Raw genomic sequence first — 19,584 nt, 5'->3', positions numbered from 1 at the left:
GTGGCTATGTACTCATGTTGATGTATATCAGGTAATGATCAGGCTAGCATTGGGGAACGGGGTTAATATAGGAAGTAATCTGACTCTGATTTGGGGAGAAAAAGCTCACATTTAAGTCCCACTAATGTAGTGTTTCCTTCCCAATTATAACCATATAAAAACAGGGACATGTACAGTAAAGAGAGTTGAGAGTTATGTGTTTAGGCAGGTTTCTTTACAAGTTCAACGAACATGCCAACCTAATTTTGTGATATGGATCATATATCAATTAGTCATCTCAAGATGGCAAACTCTATCCCATTCATGTGAAAATAATAAATTACTGGGAGCCTGTCTTGTTATAAGCAGGAGAGCAAGGACTAGGTTTGACACGTTCATGAAGCAAGCGCTGTTTGGTAGACCAGCTTTGTTGATCTGTAGTGCATCCATAGCACCAGGAGGCAGAAAAGGAAAAGGGGCAGCAGTGTACAAAAGGGATAGAGTTCAAAAGTGAAGACCATCAGTTGCAATTGCTTGATCTTCCCTTAGTCCCCAATGATATGTGAATCACCAGAGAAGCCAGCGTAGAAGAAGAAATTGAAGCCACTGCAATCCTCCATAAAAATATCCTCTCAGTAGTGAAATGTAGAGACATGGACATTCAAAAGGTGATCAGCCTCTTTGTCCAGGAAATATAAATGTCGCTGGAAGATCAAGCAAAATTCTCTCACATTCCTCAGAGCATTTTGCTCTCAGAGAACGGCTATTAATCACAACACTGATGCTGAATGAGTGACATTATACCAAGTGAAGGTAGGACAGCAGCCTCTTCTGGTAGTGCAGGTATACTATAAATCACTGATGACTAACCTTTTCCAGACCAAGTGCCCAAAGCGTGTGTGCCCGTGCCTGAACCCCCAAAATGCAATGCGAGCGCAGCCCCCATGCATGCATCCTGCCCCCATGCATACGCCCTGCCCCTTTGCATGCATATGTGCCCCCGCATGGGCCTGGCCCCCACATGAGCTTTGTGCATGCACAGCAGAGACCTGAAGATCAGCTGGCCGGTGGGTTGCACGTGTGCATGTGCGGTGGAGCTGAGCTGGGGCAACGGCTCGCATGCCCACAGAGAGGGCACTGTGTGTCACCTCTGGCATGCGTGCCATAGGTTCGCCATCATGGCTATAGATCATAGGGAATCACATAAATACTCATTCTTTGCAGAAGGAAATAATTCATACATTTGACTGCTTGATTCGCCATTTTAACTTTAGAGCAGAGATGGCAGGCAGCCTGCATTCTGCCTCCAGCATTATTTCTTATGACATCCACCATTAGTCCAAACCACATTCTAAGTTGTCTGTGCGTCTCATAAATTGATTGTAAAGAGATAGAAATAGACATAGAAACAAATAGAAAAAAGCAAGAATCACCACTGAATGGGATAAATGGTCAAGATGCTTGAGGTTATTTTTGAATTTCTTCTTTGGGAGATTCTAACTTTATGGGACAAGTGATCTCACAATTTGTTGTTTGTTTTTTTGTCTTGCTTGTTAAAGTATCTGGCAAATAACTCTGTATCTAATATCAGTTAGAAACATCATAAACATCATAAACTCATAATACATAATCAGCCACCAAGGTAAAAACCTAAAAACTATCAAATCATTATCAACATAATGATTTTATAAGCTCTGTCAGAGCTCTGTCTGAGCCTCACAGTGACTTAGCCATGTTTTCTTATGAACAATTTCACAACTATATCAAGCCTCAGTCTAAATTATGTGAACATAGGATGCTTTGGGCTAGGTGCCAATGCTTTGAAGATGTTTAGCACTACATAACTTCTAAATCAGAGGAAGCATGCATGTTCTGAACACATGCCTAGCTGTAGTGATGAAAGCCAATAAAATAAGGACAATATTTGCCATCTTTCAGTTGCCTAGCATCTATTTTCAACATTTCTCAAAGATAATGGATATTGGTCGAGAGCACATTTCTTCTCAACAATGGGATTCAATCTGTCTGGTGCTACAAAATTGAATTCATTTAAGATCAGTAGGTATTCTTCATGTTTCTATCAAGGTTGTGCTGAAATCCTGTTTCTTCCACCTGTTCCCAGTGGGCTGATAAAATACAACATTCTCTTGTCAGGAGAAGACTCAGCTAAAATAGGATTTTAATAGTGCTGCTGCTACTTTGTTACCTTAACCTTTTTTTGCCATTTTTCACAGAGCAGTTAGTATATTGTTTCTTTACTTCTCTTTTAATTTTAATCGTATCTAAAGAAATCTCTTTTGTTGCTCTTTGCATCTTCCACTAAACTCATTTTGAACTTTAGCTTTCATGACACCGTTTCTACAAATATAGGCTTTCTGTATTCATTTGTTGTCTTTTATCCCTCATATGTGTCCTTTTTTTATTTTTAGATCTTTATTGAGCTTTTTTGAGACCATGTTGGCCTCTTCTGCCACCTTCCGTATTTTTATTCATTTAGAACTGTCTATATGGTGCCTGTAATATATATATTTTTCTGGAACTTCCGCTCATCTTGAATTCTTTTCCCCATTACTTTCTCTTGCCTTGGAATCATCGATATTTGGAATTTATTAATGCCTTGAAGGCCAAAACATTTGCTTTATTAGACTTAGCTTTAGTTTCCTTTAATATTGCAATCACTTTTCTTCAAAGTTCCAGTGACTTTCACTTTATCTATTAAGTCTTGCCTACTGGCTATGATCAAGTAAAAAAATAGCAGATCGTTTTGTATTTTCAGGGCAGTATCTTTATACAATAAAGGCTTCTTTATGGCTATAAAGAGATATGTACATAGTTTGATCATTGCCATAGTTATGCTCTGCTCAGTATTGCATTTATCATCAAAATGCATAAAATGAAGAATCCTAATTGGAATTTAATGAATGCTACCTTGATTTTTTTTTTTTTTTTGCATACATTGTGGAAATCAGCAAATAATAACTGGTAGGGCTTCTATATGAAACCCTGCCTCTTGTTTCTTTAAATAGATATGAGTGTTGTAAGGGACAAATGAAAGAGGAGATAATGTGAAGCAGGAATGATTATTGTAAAGTTAACATACTGACCCTGCAAGAAATCCACTGCATCAGCAAGAAATTTTTTATTAGGACAGTATCATTAGAATAGAAAAGGAAAGGAAAGGAAAGAAAATTGTGCATTCTTTTAAATATGAGTTATTGAGGTAGGACAGTTCCTTGGACAAAATCCAGCAGAAAACACCTGAAAAGTCCATTTTTGTTTGACCATTCTTTTTTAAAAATAATATTTCTTAAAAAACAAAGTTTACGTTCAGTGAAAATTTGAAGTGCTTTTCTTTCAAATATCATTGTTATCATGACCACACCAACACCATGAGGTTCAACTACCCTGGACACATTACCTGCCAAATTTTTACTTCACAGATGAAAATGAACCAAACTAAATGATGGTTCCTGTCAGCCTGAGGGACAGTTGGTAAGGTAAGGGAGAATGGGTGGTTTAGATAGAATAGAATGGCTAAGAATAGCATTATTTTTAGTATTAGGAAAATCCTGTGCCAATCTAAATGCTGTGTTGATTGTTCAACACAGCATTTAGATTGACACAAGATTCTGAAGAAGGATCACCTGCCCATGAACTCATAAGAAAGTCCTTAGAAAACAGTCCAACATATTTTTCTTCTATGAAGATGCCGTGGTGGTTCAGGATCACAAAAGCTCTTTAATCTTTCCTGGTAGAATTTGCCATTTCAAATGTTACCAGTCCTGCTGCCATTTTGATTGCATTTGGTCAACTTGTCTTTCTAGCCAATATGATCCTGCTTACTCCTCCATTTCTGCTCTTTTTATCTTGCCAACGATGAGCTCTTCTTCTCCTCCTTTACTTCTATTTACTTTCATCAGTCAGTTAAGCAGCCAGTCAACCTATGGCAAACATAATCTAAAGGAAACAGTACACCAGTCAAGTAAGCATTAGCACAGGCAGTCAGTGAGTTGAACCAATCAGATACTACCTTTGGGGATAAGAGATAATGATGGTAATGATCCATGAAATAGATTCATGAAATAGTCTCATTGGCTGTGAATTTCCACAGGCTGTATCTCATTGGTTCAGTTAATGCAAGCAGAAGAAAAAAGAAGAAGAAAAGTGCTGGATGTAGCTTCTACACTTTCTTCTACTGTAATGTAATGTTACTACTGCTATTGTCTGGGAGGTAGCTTGCAGGTTGTGTAATCTGGTCCTAGTAATGATGTTATCTTACAACACTAAGAAAAAATACTTGTATAGTTTAGCTTATTCAAATATTTTGACATATGTATCAGTGGTGGGTTGCCCCGGTTCGCACCAGTTGTATAAAACCGGTAGTAAAACCGGCGGGAGGCTCCGCCCACTGACCCTGATGTCATGAAAATGCTTCTGCGCATGCGCAGAAGCTTCTGCGCTTGCACACGGCCCTGTTGCAAACTGGTAGTAAAGGTAAGTAGAACTCACCCCTGATATGTATGTTACACATGCAATGTAAGAACAGCGTGTAGACAAGCTATTTTTTGGCAGAATTTGCACTACAATTATGTAATTACTGAATATAACATGTACCATAGGTGATTACATATTAGTAAAATTGCTAAGTCCAGGGAATAAGCTGTGATTCATAAAAGAAGGCCATAGAACATAAACTTTGAAGAGAAAGCCAGTGGAGTCAGGCCACCATTACTCGTGTAATAATGAAATCCATTTAATCCAAAGCAGTTGAATTTGTATTATAATAGCATTTCTGCATAGTGCAACAGCCTATCAAACAATGAAATAGGCCATTAACAAATGATACTTAGTACCAGACTATAGATCTGCTGATTACCTCTATCAATAGTTTCTCCGATATCTCACAGTAATTTGCTTGGATTTTTCCCCCCTGCTTAAAATGACACAAGAATAGAATAAAACAAGCTTCAACATTGGAGGTTTTTAAGAAGATACTGGGCAACCATTTGTCTGAAATGGTATAGGGTTTCCTGCTTGAGCAAGAGATTTAAATGGAAGACCTCCAAGGTCCCTTCTAACTCTGTTATTCTGTTAAACTAATAGCAATAGTACTTAGACTTATATACCACTTCACAGTGCTTTACAGCCCTCTCTAAGCAATTTACATATTGCCCCCCCCCCAAATCTGGGTCCTCATTTTACTGACTCAGAAGGATGGAAGGCTGAATCAACCTTGAGCTGGTGAGAATTGAACTCTTCGCAGTGGGCAGAGTTAGCCTGCAAAACTTCATTCTAACCACTGCATCATCAGGGTTCTTGACATGCTAATACATTTCTTTAATGAAGATGGGATGGGGGTAGGGAACAAACTCTTTTATCCAGTTCAGCTTGTATGTAGCAGTTGGAGCACTTTCTAAATGCTTAACAAAGAAAGTGTGTCAAAGAGGCCGATCTTCCTTTTCTCTGCATAATCTCTAGGATTTTAACATTTTTAAAAAATCCTCTGGTGAAAAAAAAAAACTGAATTCTATTGGGACAATGTTCTTTCAAAGCATCAGGAATAGCAACAAGAGGTTTGTAAGATCTTATTCCAGCTTAATCTGCCCAAGTGACTCACAACAGCACTTATTCACATGTAAAATCTGACAGTTTTCAGAATATGCGTATTAGTGATAAGGCTAGTCATCCAATCAGATAGGATATTATGCATGTTGTTAGTTGAGAAGTCATGTCTGACTCATCGCAACCCCATGGACAACATTCTCCAGGCCTTCCTGTCCTCTACCATTCCCTGGAGTCCATTTAAGGTCATGCTGACTGCTTCAGTGACTCCATCAAGCCACCTCATTCTTTGGCATCCTCTTCTTTTGCCCTCAATCTTTCCCAGCATTAGGCTCGTCTCCAGTGAGTCCTTCCTTCTCATTAGGTGGCCAAAGTATTTGAGTTTCATCTTCAGGATCTGGCCTTCTAAAGAGCAGTCAGGGTTGATCTCCTCTAGGACTGACCGGTTTGATCGCCTTGCAGTCCAAGGGACTTGCAGGAATCTTCTCCAGCACCATAGTTCAAAGGCCTCAATTCTTTGGTGCTCAGCCTTTCTTATGGTCCAGCTTTCACAGCCATACATTGCAACTGAGAAAACCATAGCCTTGACTATACCCACTTTTGTTGGCAGGGTGATGTCTCTACTTTTTAGTGTGCTGTCTAGCTTTGACATGGCTTTCCTCCCCAGGAGCAAGCATCCTTTAATTTCTTGATGTTATGTATATGTTTGTAATATTTCAATTTTATTATGTCAGTCCCCAAAACGTTTTGGCTATATTTGCTTTCTCATTAGATCTTGATGTGGTACTTAGAGGTATTCTTGCAAATCTCATGGACAGGATTAAAACTGAAGGTCTTATTGTTCTTTCCTTTTCCTCAGACATCTTTTGAATAATGGAAATAAATGACATAAACCCTGTCTATGTGGATTTTGCCTAAAATAGCAGAGAAAGGTCTTTGATTTTTCAAATCTGACTCTGGCAAAACTGATGGCCAAGTTCTTACTTGTGTAAACGTATATTTTACATGTGTGACTAACTTTAGTGAGAACATATTAATATTTATATCTATGAATGAAATTGCCACTTCTGCTCTGATGTGCTGTTTTGCTATCCAATTGCCTTTGTGAATGGCTCTTTCTTTTCTTGATAGGAATCTTCAGTTTCACACAAAATCTTGACCTTTTATTTGCTCCTCAGGCAGGACATACAGTCCTCGACTTACAACAGTTTGTTTAGTGACTGTTCAAAGACACAACAGACTGAAAAAAGTGACTTATGACCATTTCTCACACTTATGACCATTGCAGCATCCACGTGGTCACATGATCAAAATTCAGATACCTGGCAATTAACTCACATTTATGATGGCAAATGTCATGCGATTGTGTGATCACCTTTTGCGACCTTCTGACATGTAAAGTTTGTCAGGTTGTAGGTTGCAAAAGATTGTAAAGGGTGTAAAATGGGGTGGATCCCATTTAACAACTGTCTCACTTAGCAACAGAAATGTTGGGCTCAATTGTGGTCATAAGTTGAGGACTACCTGCATTACAGTTTGCTATTATCCTTTCCTCCCCAAAATAAGACATCCCCTGATAAGAAGCCCAATTGGGCTTTTGAGTGCATGGCAATAAGGCCAAGCGCTTATTTCAGGGTTCAAAAATATAAAGTAAAATAAAAATAAGACAGGGTCTTATTTTCAGGGACACACAGTAAGGGAAAAAAAAAACATTGAGTACTATAAAGTTGTGCCCTAATATTTTTTTCTTCTTCTTGGATGGATTTTGCTAAAGACAGAGGGGTTACCAACTGTTTCATCCATAGCTAAAAAGAAATTCCTAGTTAGAGCAGACGGCTTTCATGTTTGGCATGTATCGTATTTGCTTATTTGGATTGATTTTTCTTCTGACACCTTATTTCACTGCAACTGTCTTGGAATTGGGAATATGAGTTTCATGAACACATATTGATTTTTCCATATTACATTTTCCCCAGGATATCTATAAATAATGCATATTCATTGAAAACCTTTCAGCATCGTCTGTCCCAAGTCCTCCCATTTCCCGCATGCTCTTTTTAAAAAGTGTTCCTTACTTCTTTTCAAATGCTTTAAAGCATCTTCTGTACTTTTAGAGCTGACAAATTGATTTTCAATGTACTTACGCACATTAAAGAAGATCATAAAAAGTGTTGGATTGGACTAATAATGGCCAATATACAATGTGGAGAAGAGGCCATCCAAATACGAGCATTTGTTTCATTTAATATTTGCAAATCATTCTGAACTCATAAATTCAATTCTTTACTATAGCAATAGCATATAACATTTCAAAGTGCTTTACGGCCCTTTCTAAGTAGTGTACAGAGTCAGATATTGCCCCCAACAATCTGAGTCAGGGGTGAAATCCAAAAATTTTTCCTACTGGTTCTGTGGGCGTGGCTTGGTGGACATGGCAGCGGAAGGATATTGCAAAATCTCCATTCCCACCCCACTCCAGGGGAAGGATATTGCAAAATATCCATTCCCATCCTGCTCTGGGGCCAGCCAGAGATGGTGTTTGCCGGTTCTCTGAACTACTCAAAATTTCCGCTACCGGTTCTCCAGAACCTGTTAGAAGCTGCTGGATTTCACCCCTGATCTGGATCCTCATTTTACTGATCTGGGAAGGATGGACAATTGGCAGTCAGCAGAATTAGCCTGCAGTACTGCATTCTAACCACTGTGCCACCATGGCTACTATCATGGTCAATAGCCATTGACTGATCTCTCTTCTATGTTTTTTTTTCCTCATCTGTGCTTATAGCACTGAAGACTACTGATTGTCCACCACATAAACACTTTATTTTGTGTACTCTCTTGCTACTGCCAATCAATCTTACTCAGTGCATGAAGAGTCCATGCACAGACATAGTAATAGTTTAATTTGGTGGCAGAATAATAGATAGTTATTTAAGATGCAAGCACCAAGAGAGTAACTGCATGAAATTTGTGTATTAATAAAAGAAATGATTTGCTACAGATGAACTATTATTACAAACAAAAAGGAAAGACCTTCCATTTTAAAACTGCAAAGTAAAAAAAAAAAAACAACAACCCATCAGGCAAAGTTGGATCATATAATTATGCCCCTACACAAGGAGGCAGAGCATGGTGCTTGTTATCCCTGACAGCATCACTGTATTCATATGTCTTATCTTCCAAACTGTAGACAAATGAGGCTTTTTATTATTTTTCTAAACAAAAAGTGTCACTCCAGCACATTATTCATTACTGATGACAGATCCCTGCATCGGGCATGAGAACTGCTAACAGAAAATTATACATTTAAAAGCAAAAGCCAGAAGAACACGGCTTTTCATTTGTGAATAACAGTAATATTTCCATATGGTGGACCAACACTCAACTCCTTGACAAGCTATCTTTGCTTAGAATTATCTGATATACAATGCAATCTTTTGTTAATATACTTAAAAAGAAGTCCCACCGATTCCATGAATATATAGAGTTGCAGCCACTTCCATATATGGTGCTACCAATAGCATCATATAGCACCATCCATGCTGCTACCAATAGCCTCCCACCGGCCAGTACGCTCCCACAGAGAGGGGCTCCTCTGGGTGCCGTCGGTCAAACAATGTTGACTGGCGACCCCCAGGGGGAGAGCCTTCTCTGTGGAGGCACCTGCCCTCTGGAACGAACTGCGCCCCGGGATACGAAGGATTCCCGACTTGCGCACCTTTCGCCATGCCCTCAAAATGTTTTTATTCCAACAAGTCGGGCTGGCCTAATTTTTAAACTTTTTTAATTTTTTAAAAATTTTTAAAATGGGTGTTTTATTTGAATAGCTGGGCCAAATTATTTAATGTGCTTTTAAATCATTTTTAAATTTTATATTTGTGTGCTTTTACTTTTGGCTGTACACGGCCCTGAGTCCTTTGGGAGAAGGGCGGTATATAAATTGGAATAATAAATAAATAAATAAATAAATAAATAAATAAATAAATAAATAAATATTTTTCTAATAGGTGATCAGCTGACATCACTTTAAGACACCAACCTGCCAATGTATCGTGAACCAGGAGCAACCCACTACTGGACATGATAGCAGTCTTCCAATATTTGAGGGGCTCCTACAAAGATGAGGGGGGTCAACCTATTCTCCAAAGCCCCAGAAGGCAGCACAAGAAGCAATGGATGGAAACTAACCAAGGGGAGAAGCAACCTGGAATTAAGGAGAAATTTCCTGTCAGTGAGAACAATTAATCAGTGGAACGACTTGCCTCCAAAAGTTATGGGTGCTCCAACATTGGAGGTTTTTAAGAAGAGATAACAGAATAATAGAATAACAGAGTTGGAATGGACCTAACAAAATCTTCCAACATATGGCAAAAAGAGTTCCCGCTTTCATATTTTTCCCCCATAAACACCCAGAGGAATTTGGTTTGCAAAGCTCATAAACACTAATTGATTTTTCTTCTAAATTTCAACTGAAATACCAATTTCCAGATATATCAACTTCATTGTGCATATTTAGCTAATTGCTACTAAAACCATTGTACAAATAGTCTTGCTGTAATGGAAAATTTTGATTTTGGAATGTTATTAAACAGAGAGGATATGAATAGAAGTTGTAGCAATGGAAGAAAAAGTGGAAATGGACTGATCAAAATCTAGCTAAATCAAGGTAAGCAGTCAATGCCATCAATTTATATCCCACTGAAATAAACTTTTTGAAATATGAATTGGGTGGACACTTCAGTACTTTTAGTGTGTTGTTTTTGTCGTCCTTTTTAATATTGGTGAACTGGAGAAATTATTTGTCCATTGATGAAGAGGTAAGAGGATGTTATAGATTACACTACCTCTAACTAATAACCAACTGAGTACAGAGTCAGGATTGTTACATAATCAGTTATATTAAATACAATGGTATGTATCTTGCCTCCTTCTTTGGTTGCACATGTTTACATTAGATATGTATATAAATATACATACAATTTTATTTAGTTTATTAAACTAAATAAATTAAATTAGTTGGTTATGGCTGCTCATTCGAGTAGACAATATATGATCATTAAAATATTGTTATAGAACAGTTCTCCAAGGCTACCTTAGCAAGTGGAAATAAATTACCGAATTTTTCGCAATATAAGACATTCCGGACCGTATAAGACGCACCTAGCTTTTGGGGAAGAAAACAAGAAAAAAAAATCTGCCTCTTGTCTCCCAGCAATTTCCCCCCTTGCAGCAAACAGAAAACAGCCTAGTCAGCTTCAGCACAGCCTGATTTAGCACAAGCAGCAGTTGGATCGGCTTCCTGGAATACTGCCAATCAGCTGTTCCAGGCTGTGAGGATCGCTGCCGCCCATTGGTATCATCGCTGCCCATCGCTGCCACCGCCTCTGTGCACCCTGTTTTTGCCCTCCATGTGCCCCATTTTCAGCCTCCATGAGTCCCATTTCAGCCTGTTCCAGGCGGCAAAGATCGCTGCTGCCAATCACCGCTGATCACCCCCGCCACTGTTTGGCAGCAATAGGCGGCAGCAGTGGCGATCCTCACTGCCTGGAACGGTCCAAAAATGGGATGCACAGAGGCCAAAAATGTGGCACGCGGCGGCAATAGGCAGTGGTGGCGATGGGTGGCGGCGATTCCCGGAGCCTGGAACACCTGATAGGTGGTATTCCGGGAGGCCGATCCAACCTCCAATCCACTGCTCATGCTAAATCAGGCTGTGCTGAAGCTGACCAGGCTGTTTGCTATTTGTTCCAAGGAGGCAAATTGCTGGGAGGCAGAGGCCGAAGGGTGGGGACTGGCAGGTGGGCAGGGCTTTGGCAACATTCACTCTGTAACACACACAGATATTTCCACCCACTTTTTTCGGCGGCAAAAGTGCAATTTATAGACCAAAAAATATGGTAGCTAATCTTAGTGGATTCCCAAAAAGCTAAGCTCTTGGAAGAGGAAGCTCTCAGATCTTGGAAGAAGAAATTCTATGTTTGAAAATTGAAAAAATCTCAGAAAACAATGAACAATCAGTACCATATCGTTGCCCAGAAAACTATATGGATTTGTCCATATAGTAATCAAGAACTGAGCTATGAGAGAATATAATTTTTAAGACAAAGCTAAAGTAAGAATTGTGCACAGACTGATAAATATTTTAGCAAATTCTTAAGAAAGAGAGTTCATATAATCTGATATTTAACATTGTGAAATAGTCCTGCTTCATTTGTATGTAATGAATCACATGGCTAATCCTCAAAATTGGTGAAATTTATTTGTTTATGTGGCCACGATTTAACAAGAATTTCACCACAAAGCAAAAAAATAAAGTATAAAAGTAAACGTGTCAAACACAGTCATATTAAAAACATGCACCCATACTCAAGAGATTGGATCAGTAATGGAACCACAAATAGATAAATAGTTGTCTATTTCTTATAAATTCAGTAGTATCAAATACTTCTCTTGATGCAGTCACATTGTAGCTTAGTTACAAAATTAAAAAAAGCATTTCTTTGACTGGTGATAATGAGTACATTTAAGAGAACTGGAAAAAAATATGTTGTTTCATCCCACAATCCGAAAGTGAGATGCACTTCTAATCCATTGTATACCAGTAGAGAAATGTGAAACTTTAATTGATTCCTATTTGCCTCTCTATTCGCACTTGAAGTGTCATTTGACAGTGGATAATTCAAACTGTAAGGCTACTTACAGTCAGCTGTGCTTGCCAAACATTTTATTCAGCCTTAAGCAGTTGCCAGGGGAAACAGATGTACGTCCTGAGGCTTGCAGCCTATTGTACTCTGAGTACAGGGATGCAGGATGTCACTTGGTGAATAAACTTGGATAGTGGAAATAATATTCATGGAGACACTTCACTATAGGGAAGACAGATTCTTTGGAGAAACCAGAACAATATCACAGTTGCAAAGCATAACTTAGCATGGTAGCCTTGTATTTGTTGGCTTGTTCTTTGGTGAATTACAATGTGATGTTTAGGGAACTTGAAAAGGATATCAGAAGAACAAACAATGACTTTTTTTTTGAACTGCAAGACACAGATGCCTTAAAAGGCATGTGGCTATCATAAGGAATATCATCTTTATTTTTATATTTCCCCCCACAATCAAATCTAGTAGGCTGAGCAGTGTTTTGAAAAAAGTGCTTTGGAACATCCTAAACTATGGAAGCATCACCCACTGTACCTCTGGCTTGTTAAAACACCTAATTATTATTTTCAGGTCTACTGTAGTTGCATAATGCTAAAAACAGATGCAGCTGCCTTAATGAGTCATATTATTATGCGAATAGAATAGAATAGAATAGAATAGAATAGAATAGAATAGAATAGAATAGAATAGAATAGGAGTAACAGAATTGGAAGAGACCTTGGAAGTCTTCTAGTCCAACTCTCTGCCTAGACAGGAAACCCTACACCACTTCAGACAAATGGTTATCCAACATCTTCTTAAAAATTTCCAGTGTTGGGGCATTCACAACTTCTACATGGCAAGTTGTTCCACTTATTAATTGTTCTAACTGTCAGGAAATTTTTCCTTAATTCTAAGTTGTTTCTCTCCTTGATTAGTTTCCACCCATTGCTTCTTGTTCTACCCTCAGGTGCTTTGAAGAATAGTTTGACTCCCTCTTCTTTGTGGCAACCCCTGAGATATTGGAACACTGCTATTGTGTCTCCCCTAGTCCTTCTCTTCATCAAACTAGACATACCCAGTTCTTGCAACCGTTCTTCATATGTTTAAGCCTCCAGTCCCCTAATCATCTTTGTTGCTCTTCTCTGCACTCTTTCTAGAGTCTCAACATCTTTTTTACATTGTGGCGACCAAAACTGAATGCAATATTCCAAGTGTGGCCTTACCAAGGTTTTATAAAGTGATAAAGTGGTACTAAATCAAACTCGCACCAATCAAGCACTCCTATGTACTCCAGACTATATCCTCTATAGGGAAATAGAAATGTGAGGCATGATTTTAGACACATTTGTTGTAGCAAAATAGTGGAATGGGAGGAAAAAGGTAGATTCAGTGACATAGAACTCTTACATTTTATGCTTTCAAAAGTCTTTTCCTAAATATGAGCTCGATAACTTAAAACATTTTGCTCCTTGAAGTGGAATCTAGTATCTTTCCTTCTGTCCCCACTAGGGCCAAGGTTTGAAAAAAAATCTTACCATTCAGGCATCTCTCTAGGTCCTGTACTAGAATTACAAGTTGAAAAACTCCAGACAGAAAGGAATTGAGATATAGAAAACTTTTTGCTGCTATCTAGTGGTGATCTGGATACTGAACCCAGATTTCTGACTGGATATATGTTAAGGTAGCTATATGTGACCCAAACATTAACATTTGCGTACATGGCACACAATGGACATAATGTCCTGAATCTTTTGAATATAAGATTATAGTTTTATCAAAATAATTACTTCTAAGACAAGTCCACGTAGGAAATGATCAAAATGAGCCTGAGGGAGGGGTCAAATGTGTCATAAGTCATGAGTCCCTGTATGCCAGCAAAGAATCTAAATCCAGCCTACCATGAATGTCTTTCTTATCTCCCGCTCCTTACTTTTGACCGTTAGTTGGTCAGATTCTTGTAGAGAGCTTAAGCTTGCAATAAATCTTTATACTCATTTGAACCTATTGAATCTATTGATCTATTGATTTCCCCGGCACTTGACAGTCCGTAGTTTTCTTCCTTAGTAACTTTTATAGTGGTCATAGTGAAAATGATTCCTATCTACTTCAGAATGATGCTTTAATATTATCCTCCGACTTGAATGCCTTTATAACTGTTTTCATAAAGAAACAGAAGATGACAATTTATCTGCTCTACATTTCTTAATGAAATGTGATTGTGCTCTACACCATAATATGAATTTCTCACCTAAGGAACAGGTATTAAAGAAGAGCGTACTTCACTTCTCACAGATGATTTGATAATCAAGGAAATGTGTGTGTGTGTGTGGGAATAATCTAGAATTAATCTGGATTCATTTTCTAGAACAGAACAAATATCAGGGAACAATTTCTTCATTAGGTTTAATATGGGTTAAATCCTGCACCAAATACCAATAAAAGAGTACCATAGTTCATAATATTAAAAGCTGGTATGATGTTAGGGTGAAGAATAAAATAAAAAAGTCAAGCAAAGGAGAATTTTTTATAGTAATATGCGTTGCACTTACTCCCAATTAGACTAGATTAACATGTATCCCAGGCATGGAATCTCAATTTCAAATAATTTATTAGTTTCATTTTAGCATTTTTGAGACTTTGGCAGATACATGAAATGAACTTTGTCCCGTTGTGTTCGTGGCACATTCTTTGTTACCACTGCAATGAGATTTTAAAGAAACTCCCACACTTTACATAAAGGAAAAGAACACACTTTTTATGTTTGAGAAATAGAGAAAAATGCGCACAATTTTCTGAACAGCAAGAGGATTTTGCTAGAGCTGCACTTTCAAGTACTGGAAGTCTCCTTCCAGTTAGCAACACTTGTAAGGTTAAAAGAAAAAAGAAAGCCAGAGGTTTGCTTACAGGATGAATAGATGTTATCCAGCTGTTCAGATGAATGCATTATTTGCTTTCAAAAAGAAAAGAAAAAGAAATGAATCTAAAAGTGTTTGTAAAATATTCCTTTGACTTTATTTCAAATCCAGTTAACCATTTGAAAAACAAATCAGTGATTAAATCCCTTACTGACTTCAGATGGCTTAATTTTTGTCTTCAGAGACTACTACTACTAATAAAATCACCATCAATTGCAAAGGCAGCCTTATTTCGAAAGCTTACATCCCGAGATACCTTTAACACTGTCAGACAATGTGTCCCTAGGGAATGGGACAACTTGCCACAGCTAACTTGCTGTGGTCAGCTCAACTCGCTATGGTCAACTCCCTACGGCCAACTTGCAGTGGGCAAACTCGACATGGCCAACTCACTGCAAGAGAACTCATTGCGGGACAATTTAACAATTCTATTTAATTATTTAAAATAAATAAATAATATTTTAATTTTCGCCATTCACATTTCACTCTCCTTTTGCATCCTTTCTTTAATGATTCTATTCCACCATTTTTTTGACATTAGTATAACTCTTGTCCCACAATGAGTTGTCCTGCAGCGAGTTGGCTGTGGCAGGTTGGTAATGGCGAGTTGACTGTGGTGAATTGTCATAGACCCAGCTCCCTATCCCAGATCCTTGGGAAACACTGATTAGGTGGATAAAAAAGTAATGGATTTTTTAAAAAATGTCTGATATGTGATAAACCTAGCAAATAAATATGGCAACTCTACACTTTGATAAACCATGCAAAGTGCAGATCTGATGATGATAAAGATGCCCAGCCTGGGAAGCCCAGTGATTTTAAGAAATTCTTAATCCCTGGATATTTTTCACTTATTTGGACATGCTAATTCAAGAATCAGTGAGAGTTGTAATCCTATTGTTATCACCTCCAAGAGAGACAGTAAATTTCTGGCTTATCAATACCATCAAGATTTTTGCTTTATTATGGATCAGTTGCCCAGTGCTGACATTTAATATGCTAGTAAAATGGACAATATCATCCTTTGTTATACTACTCTGATTCATTAAAAAAGATGGATGTTGAAGTCTGCATTTAACTGAAGGCAACATATTTGTATCTTTTTTTTTTTTTGGCCCAACATTGATTCTACAGACACCCAAAATAATGATTCCCTATGGTGAGAGAGATCCTTGTAATGATAGCGCCTAGCACTTCTTATATGGCAATTTTGGACAATTTGATGTCTTCCAGTGATGTTGGCCTGTAATTCTCACCAGCAGAGGCAACAACTTTATCAGTAGCATTTGAGATGTCACAAGGCAGCTGAAAGTCACCAAGGCACCCTTTGACTGCCATCCCACTTATTCAGGGGTGGGTTCTAAATTTTTTTACTACCGGTTCTGTGGGCGTGGCTTATTTTGTGGGTGTGGCTTGGAGGTCATGTGACTAGGTGGGCGTGGCTAGCTGGTCAGAGTCATTTCTGGAAGGTCCTTGCACTTACGACCAGTCCTCGCACTTACGAACCGACTCATTTGTTTGCTTTTAACACTGATCAGCTGTAGGACGGTCGTTTGAAGCCCCACGGCAAGAGTTTAAACAGTTTTTTTCCCTCTAGTCATCAGCTGGGACTCAGGAGGCAGCAATAGATTGGGGGTGGGACCAAATAAACGATAAGAATAACGTGGGTGGGTGGAGGGGTGGGAGGGCGGGGGGGGGAGAACTGGTTCGGTGACATCATATCGTCACCGCTACCGGCTCGGCCGAACCGGACCGAACTGGGAGGAACCCACCACTGCACTTATTACTTAGCAATGCTTAGCAATTCTTTCAAAGAGAAGAAGAAATGTCTTTTGGAGTCAAGTAACCGTGCTGTTATAGGAATATTTACTGGTGACTATTACCACTTCCAAGGCCAATAACTCTTCACTCTACAGCTTCTTGTCATGCAGTGATTTTATTGGGACTTCGTTTATTGTCTACAACTATGCTCCAAAATTATTCATTTGGGCCATAAAATAGGAAGTCATTAATAAAATACAAGCTATTTCAATCTAAGAGCATACTAAGCCATTTTGTAAAACAAAATAACAGTTTAGTAGGTTGACTTGAAGCCTGAAAGTGCCACTTTCATGCTTAAAGATAAAAGTGAAGATTCCCTTCGCACATATGTGCTAGTTCTTCCTGACTCTAGAGGGCGGTGCTCATCTCCATTTCAAAGCTGAAGAGCCAGCATTGACCGAAGACGTCTCCGTGGTCATGTGGCCAGCATGACTAAATGCCAAAGGCACACAGAATGCTGTTACCTTCCCACTAAAGGTGGTCCCTATTTTTCTACTTGCATTTTTTACGTGCTTTCGAACTGCTAGGTTGGCAGAAGCTGGGACAAGTAACGGGAGCTCACCCCGTTACGTGGCACTAGGTATTTGAACCGCTGAACTGCCAACCTTTTGATCGACAAGCTCAGTATCTTAGCCACTGAGCCACCATGTCCCATTTTCATGCTTACTTTCATGCTTACTCAAACAGGGAAAATAGATTAGCAGTGACTCACAGAAGATTGGGGAAAAGGGAAGTGATCAACCTTTTAGAAGAAATGTTATATGATAATCATAGTTTCTGAATGCACCCTGAATGCTATTTCCAGTATAATGGAGGGGCAGGTGGGATTATGGGATCTGTAGTTCACCACTTGTGGAGGTCTTGAAGTTAGGTAAGACTACTCTAGACATTAAGAAGTATCCCTGATATGCAGACACTTCTGTAAAATGCATGTCAAAAGCGTTTGTTACAAAAGTGAGATGCTTAAGATTTCCTTTAAGAATATATGCACTCAAAAAAGAAACAACATAATTGTCATATAGCCTGCCCTGAAAAATCACTTTAAATATTTTATTCTTGCACTCATGGTAAAATGGTTCCATTTGCAAAGCTCATGAGATATACTCTTATTAACTTTGCTAATATGTTTATTTCTCAACCCACACTATAAAATTAATACAGATCATTCTTCAATGTCTTTTATTCACAGTGTTGTGATATTTAGAGGTTTAGAACATTCAATTATGATGAATATTTTTCATTTTATCTTGTACCAAAGAGCTACAGTCAAGTGTAATGACTCAATAATGTTTATTTTCTTCCATTTCTTTAAGCATATAGGTTCAATTCATGAGTGAGGCATGGTGAGAAGTAGTCACAACATCTTATTCTTTAATTGCCTCGTACTTTGGCAGCCTCTCATTCTATAACAATTCGTTATATTGTGTTCCTCCTCATATCCTGCTTATCATGGCAAAAAGATGCTGCATTATTTTTAAGGGACACGTCCCCATGATCCTCCTTCTAATCCCCAAACCACTGGGAAAGTAGCCCGAATTCATCTTTAGTTGTTTTGCTCCACTTTAGTGAAGTTTTCCCTGTTCTCCTGACACAAATCTTGCCCTACAAACAATCAAGACTTCTTGGTGATGATTCTGATAAACTTTAAAGGCTGCAATGAGAGCACTGTTGGTTATAATGGGTTAGACTGCAAGGAGGAAGGGACATGCTTAGGGCAGATGACGTCCATGTACATCAGCCCACCCAAGTAGACCAGACCTGAGTCAGCTGCCCATGTATGTCAGCCCCCCCCACAGGTAGACCAGACCAGAAAACCAATGGTATATGAAGACTAGAATGGCTTTATTGGTATAGGTTGATGTAGAAATCTTACAATATAGAATCTTGCAAATCTGATTTACTATCCCTCCCCTCCTTCTTACAATCCAGTGAATCAGATAAGCATTTACTGAGATCACTTCTTCTGAATATTATCACGACTCCCAGGACTTAAAAATGTTTTAGCCCTCTTTCCACAGGTGATGGTTTCTTGCATATTTCTGTCAAGCTGAGATGAGTATGCATATAGTATACAATGTCATACTATATGGCAGGGGTGGGCAACTGTGGCCCTTTTACAACCTGTGGATTTCAACTTCCAGAATTCCTGAGACAGCCAAGCTGGCTGTCCTGAGACAGCCAAGCTGGCTCAGGAATTCTGAGAGTTGAAGTCCACAGGTTGTAAAAGGGCCACAGTTGACCACCCCTGCTATATGGCACAAAATGCTATTTAGGCATTTCACATTACACATAGGTCTACCGGTCTTGTAGAAAACAGCTAGAGCTGCTTTTAAACACATATCTTTCAAAATACTACTAGACCTACCTCTATGGGTGGAAATAATTCCAGTCAATTTTTAAAAGGAAAGTGATATGTTGTGGGTTATTACTGTATTACAGCTTTTTCCCTGAACCTGACCAGAATTGGTCTCACTTAGCTTTGCACTATTGTTTATCAGTGCTGGGACATTCCAACAAGAATGTTCATACTTGGTGGGATCCTTCTGGGTATTATTGGACATGTCCAGAATAGAAATTCCCATGATTTAGATTTTACAAAAAAGAAGAAATAAATGCAAACCTATATATCCTAGCTGGCTGGTCAATGGGGTATTGGAAGTATGGAG

The sequence above is a fragment of the Pantherophis guttatus genome, chromosome 1 (assembly GCF_059756535.1).
Source record: "Pantherophis guttatus breed Tessera chromosome 1, ASM5975653v1, whole genome shotgun sequence".
NCBI classification, from domain to species: Eukaryota; Metazoa; Chordata; class Lepidosauria; order Squamata; family Colubridae; genus Pantherophis; species Pantherophis guttatus.
This window is presented reverse-complemented; position numbering follows the sequence as displayed.